Consider the following 8,891-nt stretch of genomic DNA (forward strand, 5'->3'; position numbering starts at 1 on the left):
TCTCTTTTCCAAAGGCCCACAGCAATAAAAGAACTGCTCTGAGAGCCCTCGACAGCAACAGCACCTCTGAGATTCTGGATCTTCCCGATTTTGGGGGAACAATGACAGCAAACTTGCTGTGCTCAGACATCTGCGTCTGTGCTCAAAGTGACCAAAGCAACTTTCTGAAGTATTTCACACTCATGGTGAGCAGCCTTACGCCATTTGTACATGCTGCAATTTTAAACAGGACTTAACAAGTAAAGTGTATCAAACACAGGAATGGCCAGGCAGAACAGCAGTGTTTGTTCAAGGTTTCTAGGTGTGGCAGCAGCCAAGACATAATAGGATTATTTATATCTGACTCATTTGCTTTTTCTTCATCCGTGATTCTCCTGTTTTAGGACTCAATAATTGACTTTTTCCCTACAAAACAGGATATAAATAGATACTTTTTTAATTCGGGAAACTTTCAAGAGGGACTCAAGAACTTAAAGCAGAGAGGGGCAATTCCACAGATACAGACTGTACCAATGAGCTCAGCCCAAACACACCACCACGGTCAGTGCTGAACTTGAGATTACCTGAGTGTGCAGGGACAGGAGGGCTCAGCACGCTGTGCAGACACACAGCACTTACCAGGCTGCATCTTCCCAGCTCTTCCCTGGCCAGCCATCAGGCAGCCGGCTGCACAAAGCTGGGGCTGAGCTCTGCTCTGCTGTTGAGCTCTGCTCAGCATCCCAGCTTCCTGCCTGCAAACTGAAAACAACACTTCCCCCTTTTCACTGGAGCGATTTCCAATCCGACATTGTGTAGAAGTGGAGGTTTTCATTCTAATTACAATACGAATTGTTTGCTTTTTTTTTCTTCTTTTTAATCCACAAGGGATCACTTAAAGTTTCTGCCCTAAGAATAAACACAGGTCTCAGTCTGAAAAAAAACCCCAAACCATTGACATGAGCACCCTGAGATCTACTTTTTGCTAACACCACACCTTCACTGTGTTGTCCAGTGTTTTCTTCAGGACTGCCAGTAAAGTTTTAATAACCTTACAAAAATAATTCATAAATTTGGTTTACAACCAACATTTTGCTGCACACATGAATGAAGTAAATGACTCGACTTCCTCTTTGTGGAAAAGGAAACATACATTCTTAAAAGCTTAATCAATGATCCCCTGCAGCTCACAGCTCCACAAAGCACACAGCTGAGACTTTGGGCTGTTGGTGATGAAACACAATGAGGTGGGATCCAACCCTGCTGCCAGAAGCTCTGTAAGGAGATGTGGCTGTGGGGTGAGGGCACTGCACAGCACTCACAGGAAGGTGTGTGAGAAGCAAATCTCCCAGCAGCACCCCTCTCCATCCAGAAGCACAAACGGAAGATGGAAGCTCTGTTTATTCCTCCACCAGAAGCACGGAAGAGGATCGAGGCACTCTTATCTCCCTTCGATCACCTGATGTTGCTCTCTCCAGCACAGGGTGAATAAGCAGTGCCTGGAATGTGCCGTGTCACTGCCAGCTCCTGGGAGGAACGCTGCTGCTCAATGCTCACAGCTCCCTGCTCCCTGCTCACTGCCCAGTGATGGTGCACGGTGTGGCAGGAGCTCAGCTGCTCAGCACAGAGCTGTAAGGGACACATCTCACCTTCTCCTCAGAAAGGCAGAGAGTGACCTCTACAACCATTCCACTTTGCACATCGCTCTTTCTAGAAAGTGACCAGAAAACTTCAAAGCCTCTTCCCCTCCCCCAAGGTTTTTTTTGGCTGGGCAAAATGTGATCACACATATCTGTGTGATCACTGCTTCCAGAAGCACGTACAGCTCCCAGTGGGTAATTACAGGGAAAGGTGACGATGAAGACGTGACGACAGGGCAAGGAAAGCACTCTTATCAGGAGCCCCACAGTGACATATGTGCATTCATCACTGTTCTCAGCCAGGAGGTTACAGAATTTCCAGAAAAGGTGCTTCACATTTGAAAAGGTTCTTCATTTCAAAAATCAGTCAGCACTCTAAATGAAAAGCTGATGCACTGAAGGTAGTACAGGTGAGACAGCAGCAACACAAAAGTTTCCTTAACACAGCCTCACCCAACCCTACATTTCCCAGGAACCTGGACCCACAGCTCGCTGCCACCTGCACAGCACCAGCCATCCTCCTGGCACTGCAGCTACTGAGCACAGGGAAAACTCATAGCAGAAAAATACTTATCCTTGGCTTCCTTTGATGAAATTCAGCAACAGACAGTGGAGTATGATGTGATCCACCAATTCCCAGCAGAACAGCAGTGCCTGCATTAGAGCTGCATGGCTGCAATGGCTTCCCTCAGTGCAGGAGCTGCCAGGAGGCGCAGGGACAAGAAACAACCAACACTTCTTTCCCCTGTGCTGCTCAGAGAGAAATGTATTATGGACTTACATGAGAGGAACAAAAGCACTGCTATTCCAAAGTACATACTCTTAATGCAGAACGAGCGTGTGTATTTCTAGGTTGTAGCTAAGTCCTCTTTGCAATACGTGCTTTATTTCCAACAACAGGAAGATTTTGTTCTCCAAATCCTTTATGACTAAGGTACAGTGGCAAAGGAGAGGAAAAGCATCCCAAACAATCCTTTTCCAGTGCTGCACTTTAGACCTGATGTCTGACATCAGTCCTGATCCCAGAGGCAAAATGGGAGCACTTTATCCACTAAGTCACCCAGCTCCCACGGCTACAGCCATCCGAAATGGAATGCATTACTCCTGCATTCAAACATATGTTTTTGAAGGCAGCCAGCCATCCGGCTGCCCTGAGAGAGATTACAGAAGACCTAATTTTATCAGGCTGGGATACAACTCTCGTGGTTGCTGTTGCTCCCCAGGGACATGGAGCTGCTGGACGCAGGTTGGCTGACTGCTGGGGAACAATTCTGAGCGGCTCAGCTGCTGATCACTGCAGCAGTAACTCACATCCCAGGCTCCCAAACGCAGTGCGTGCCCTGCAGGCTCCGTGGGCTCCCACCCCCACGGAATTCATACAGTTCATATCAGCACTTCTCTAGCTCAGAAGAATTAGAAAAAGTTGATGTTGGCAGAAAAGTTCTAAAACTTTAAGCAAGCCTTTTCTTTTCTCTCAGAAGTTACACTAAATAAAACAAGGTGTTCATTCACTAGAGCCTAAGGAACAAGGCACTCTTGCATCGACTGTCTTTGGTACAAACACAACCTGTGTGTACACTGAGGTGTGCTGCAGACACATTCAGCTTTGAAGTTTGAAGGAAAAAAGTGCATGCTGATAGAAACAGGTGTTTGACTCAAGAGAATAATGCAGGCAAGAGGAAAAAGCAGCAGAGGAGAGCGTTACTCAGAGTGAGGAATACAGGTGTGAGGCTTTGCCCAAGACTCGTCATCAAAATGCAATGGGAAAATGTGTGTAGCAGATGGAAGGCAGCCGCCCGCACAGCAGCCGTTAGCCATAAATCACCATTTCCCTCACACGTGGTGCAAATTTAACAATCTTCCATTCTAATTAATAGAATGAGGCAGCCTCATGACTCTCCCCGACTTCATAAGGTCTAAGAAAAATGTTGGATTGAACCAGCGTTAACAGAAGAACGCTTCAGTTCCACTACTCAACAATGTCCCAGAAGGAGCTGAGCAGAGCACTGAGCTCAGGAAATGCCTCTTGTAACTTCGAGGCAAGCAGCTTCAAGAAAACCATGTGAAGAAATTATCTGGACATTATATTTGAGGCAAATCAAAACAGGAAAGTATTCCGCTTCTGCTTGCACCTCTGGGATGTCTCACCATTAGTTCACTCTTTGGCTTCAGAAACTTGCCACTGAATAAACATGATAAATCCAATGAATAGAAAGCTTCATAACAAAAACTAATTAGAGAGAGGGAATCCGGAAGGAACCCATCACCCCTTCTGACACAGCACCAATGAACTACAAACACATGGGGTCCTTTGCACGCCCACTTCTCTGTGGAGCTCCAAGTGCTCTTCAGGCAGATGCACGCCTGCCAGACCTGCAATCCGGCTGCACACAGCTCTGCTGCCATCCATCACATCTACCCCTTAATGTTTCATGCTACAGAAATTAAAATAGGAAGCTGAAGATCTAGGACACCACCAGAAAACACCAGAGAGAGCTTTACTGCAGCTGTGCCAGGCTAACAGCTCCGATCAACACTTCCAGCCTAAGCATCCAACTGAAACTGCAAATAGCAGCAGTAGTAAGAGCAAGCAGCATAAAGGCAACACAGGAATCATTGCTACCAGATGTCCCCTCCGCCCAGCTGAGGAAAACTGGTTGTAACTCCAGCAAGGCTTCAGAGAAGCAAGGGAGGAGGTGGAGGAGTGCCTTTAAAGCCTCTAATTTCCTCCTCTCCCCAAGGCAAAGGGTCAGAGCTGCAGCTTTTAAAAATAGCCCCAAACCCACACCTCATTTCCTAAGAATAGGAGCGACGACGCAACCAGATGCACATTCTTAAACTCTCCTGGTTGTTCTTTGTTATACTAACCTGGATGCTCCAAATACTTCTCTTGCACATTATAACCTACTCTCGGTCACAATCACAGCGTTTAACTTTCTCCAAACCGTTCATCACTCAGCACTCTGCTTTGACCATCTGCATGGCATAAATGCGATGTCCTCATGGACCTTCTGTTTGATGGACTGGGGACAGCTTTGCTGCCCTGCTCCTCTGCTGACGATGACTTGAGCTGTATTTCCTTCCGGCTATCACGCTCACACCACTTCCTTCCCTGCCGTAAAGTTTAATACAATATCATTAGAAATGAAGGCTCTTATGGGGATCTTGGTAGAGCCACATGAGGCAGGGATGAGCACCTCTGAATTTGTGTGAACAGCTCTCCATGACGTGCTCCAGAAGGATTTTTCTGCATTTCAAAGCACTGCCTCGGAACTGTACCTTTGTTGGCTGCATACGGAGAAGCTGTGTCAAAGCCATACAGAGATTTCTCAGCAGATTTGGTACCCATCTGCTGTCAGTCCTGCAGGTAAATTAAAGAAGCAACATAAAAGCTTTCCCATTACCAGTTTTGCCTAATGCAGGACTTGTGGGTGCAACGCTGCATAAAAGCACAAAAACCACCTGTGAGTCCTGTTAGCTACAAGACAATCAGATCTGACTTGCTTGCGCTCATAAGCTTCCTTCAGCCTCTTCTCTGCCATAGTCACAGTTCCCCTCTGAACAATAGGGAAAAAACTGAAATGAAACCTCTCTGCCCACTCAGCAAACTCCACGTAAGCAGACCTTCCTCCGTCAATTACTTTCTTTGGTTCTTCCCTAATCTATTTAGATTCCATAACTCATCTACTCCATCTATTGAAAAGATCCTCACCTACTTTGATGGGTGCCTGGCAATCTAAGAATGAAAAGTGAAAAGCACAGCTTTTGAGGGAAGAGAAAAACACCAGGATTCCTCAGGAATTTCTCAAGCCAAACAAAACAAAGACTTGACCCAATTGCTTGAGTCAACATGTTTTCTTCCAGTAAGGTTCTATCCTATTTGGCTGGCCTTCAGCCCCGGGTTTCAGCTGTTCTGCTGATACCACGTTTTCCACACCAGCCACCATCCCTTCTGCTTCTGGAAGTCCTTACACACAGCTTCCTTCTGCCTCACTTCCCCACTAAGAGACAATCAGCAGAGAAGGAACAAACACAGGTGCGCAGAGCCATTCACAGAAACACCCACACGGAATCACAAACCAGACAGCCAAATGGATGTTTAACCAGAAAAGTCAACAGAAACCACCTCCTTCTGTACATGAAGCAAGAGCAGTGATATGATAACGCTGTCACATAACCCAGAAAGGGCAAATCATGCTCAGAGCCTGAACTGCAATCACAGGAATTCCTCCTTATTACTAGGCGGGGTTTTCCCCCTCCCCTTACCTCATACTTTCACAGATGTCACGAGCTGAAGTTCACTCCGCTCACATCCCTTTACCGCTTAAAAACAGACAGAAGCCGCAGTCAGACAAAAGCCAGCAGCCAAATCAGCCCTCCAGGAGAGCACTAAGCTGTCCTACTTCCAGTGCAGCAGCTCCAGTGCCACCACCACCCACTCCGTACCAAGGGCACAAACTTCACTGCGCAGCCAGCGAGAACCTCGGAGCACGCACTGCGTAAAACAAACGTACAGAATGTGCTTCATTAGAACCTATGAATCCAGCAATACCGGAGTTTTTAGCGCTGTTAGCACAGCTGCAATGAGGTTAATGTGAGAAGAGATGCTTAAGAACTGTCCCCAAAGCACAGAGTGCCCGGACACCTCCACGCTGAGTGCTGCTGCTGGGCCGACATCTCAGCTTGGACATGGAGGATCTCAGGTGTTCACCGAGCTCTGAAGCAAAGCTGTTAGGGAGCACCCACAGCCACCATCACACAGCTGTGGCTCAGCCCCAACAGAGCTCCTGCACTCAGAGAAATGTGAAACTCTTCATTTCTTTGAGCCTTATCAACAGTTTGGGCAAGTCCTCTTTAAGTTCGTACCTCTGGTGCTTCTCCTCATCAAGCAGCAGCAGATGCAAACACACAGCCAGCCCTTCCCATCATTACTGATGCATAATGTGGGTGTTACTGACAGATGAAAAAAAGCACGAGAAAGAAAAAGAAACTGAAGTAAGAAAAGAAGGAAAGCATGAGTAATCAGTAGGTTCCAGGTTCCACGTAGCTCCATGACTTAATTCATTGCTTACATACAGTTAATCATTCTCATTAGAGGCAATGACACTGATCCCTTCTATAAAGAATCGGTCTGTAAAATGTGCTCTTCAAGGTTTGGATATAACACATTATAGAAGACAACTGAATTCCTACCTAAACTCATTTAGAAATAAATGAATTAAACGCAAATCAATCACTGAGGCCAAATAAGGACATGCAACAAAAGACTGAAAGAAATAAATGAAAACAATTTTGGTTAACGGAAAAAGAATTACTGCTTCCTGCAACACGTCCCACTGTGCTGCTGGAACACTTCAAGTTCCTCAGGAATGGTACTGCTGTTACTTCCAAGAAGTAGCAGATCATTGCAAACTATGATTTCTACTTTCAGCATACACTAACCCAGTCCTTCTGCTCCACTCTGCATCCTATTTGCAGCACCTTCCACGAGCATAAAGTCAGATAAGGTTTCAATACTCTCTTTCCCCCATACTGTTACTGACTCCGCAAGCCATGAAGGTGAGTGGGGACACAGCAGCACACGAAGCCCACAGCATCTGTGCTCCCAGCTCACCTGCAGGGCAGCCCTCCTTCACACTGCCTCTCAGCACCCCCCATGTGGGATCACTCATCGAGGCACAGCCATCTCCCAGCCCCTGTGTTAAGGGTGCTGAATTTGGGTCCCTGCAGGTACAGCTCCTCTCCCGCTCCCAAAGAGAGGCGTAGAAACCCCAACTGAAACACTTACGGAGCACACAAGAGAACAATCTGAGAAAATAAAGCTGCAGTTAGGAGGGGGGGAAGGATCAAGTGCTCTTATCTGAGCGAGAGCTAATCAGTCACACAGCGAGCACCACTGCCATTTGTAATAAAACCCTTCCATCCAATATTGTTTACTATAAACAGCTCTGTAGTTATACCCAGTTCACAGTGCACGCATGCACCTTCAAGTCCACCTGAAGTCTCAAACCGGGCGTGTTTTAAATGGCATTACCCCACTGACCCCCCTGCCTCACGGGTCCCCTCGGTTATCTCAGGGCCACGGCCAAACACCATCAGCTGCACTCAAGGCTTTCTGATAGGAAAAGAGATTAGCACACAGAAACTCGTCATACGCACATTAAAACACCGGGGTATTAAATCCATGAAGTGGTAATGGATTTAGTGTTCACAGAATTACATAACACAGGAAACTTCGCTCCGAAGCATGGAAGTTGAAGCTGTTAGAAGCTCTGTAAAGATTAGCATGATGTCACAGCTAACCCTTCTACCAAAAGGACCTTAACAAGCACGGCTCGCAGTGCTCTATGCCAGCGGCTCAAAATAAAACAGTCTTTCAGTATCACATGGAACAACTTGCAGAAAATAGAAGCGAACGTTTCAAAACGTTCAGCAAATTCTTCCAAAGCCCAACAGTTACTTCTCATTTTATTTCTAGTGAGTGAAGAGGATGTTCTCCAGTTCTTTGTTAGCGTGGAGTACCCCAAGCCAAACACCAGGTAGGGTTATCGCCTTCGTTAAATGTTTACAGAAAGCATTATCTGGAAAAAGTCGGATTAAAAAGAAATCACACACACACACTCACAAAAGCCAACAGGCAGCACTAAGCCCAACTACAAACAGCCAGTGTTAAAAAGCACTACCACTGCCTTTCCATCCGGCAATACACGGAGCACTGCATACCAACACGGTAGAGAAGGAATTCAAATCTTTACAGCTGTAAACAGTCTCCTTTATGTTCTGTACATTCTGGGACAAAGCGACAGCACAAAGACGATCGTAGCTCCATTTGTCGTCAATTTGTTAATGATGGAGGGGATTATTGCACCCGTGCGGTCTCTCCTGACAAGGCACTGCTGTGGCACCGAGCTGAGCGCCGACGGGCTCCTGGCAATGCACACCCAGAGCTCTGCAGCACCGTGAGCTCCAGGAAACAAAGACACGGCCGTGCAGAACGGGAAACAAACTCGGTGGGTTTTGTTCTCAGCAAAAAGTGCGCGCGTCGCCCTGATAAGAGCTACGGAAAAGAACTCAGAGGCTGAAAGCACATCCGGCTGCACGCTGCTGTTTACCCCAGGGCCCTTCGAGCCCCCGCACTGCTGTCAGTCCCTCCCACCCCACATCCACAGCCCGCACGGCGCAGAATTGAGGCCAAGGAAGGAGAGCGGCCCGCACAGCCCCCCGTGTCCTCACAAGGCTCCCCCTTCTTCCCCCTCCCCTTTTTTTCCCCGCACA

General features: G+C 47.2%; 1 long non-coding RNA gene across 1 annotated transcript; it reads right to left on the reverse strand.

The window, feature by feature from the left end:
• On the reverse strand, window positions 1-5,876 carry LOC116217276. Its single transcript, XR_004161625.1, has 2 exons — window positions 4,814-5,876; window positions 1-4,728 (listed from the first exon to the last, which is right to left on the reverse strand). It is a non-coding gene; the product is annotated as an uncharacterized LOC116217276 (long non-coding RNA).
• Between the last annotated feature and the right edge of the window lie 3,015 nt (window positions 5,877-8,891).

The sequence above is a fragment of the Meleagris gallopavo genome, chromosome 17 (assembly GCF_000146605.3).
Source record: "Meleagris gallopavo isolate NT-WF06-2002-E0010 breed Aviagen turkey brand Nicholas breeding stock chromosome 17, Turkey_5.1, whole genome shotgun sequence".
Taxonomy (NCBI): Eukaryota; Metazoa; Chordata; class Aves; order Galliformes; family Phasianidae; genus Meleagris; species Meleagris gallopavo.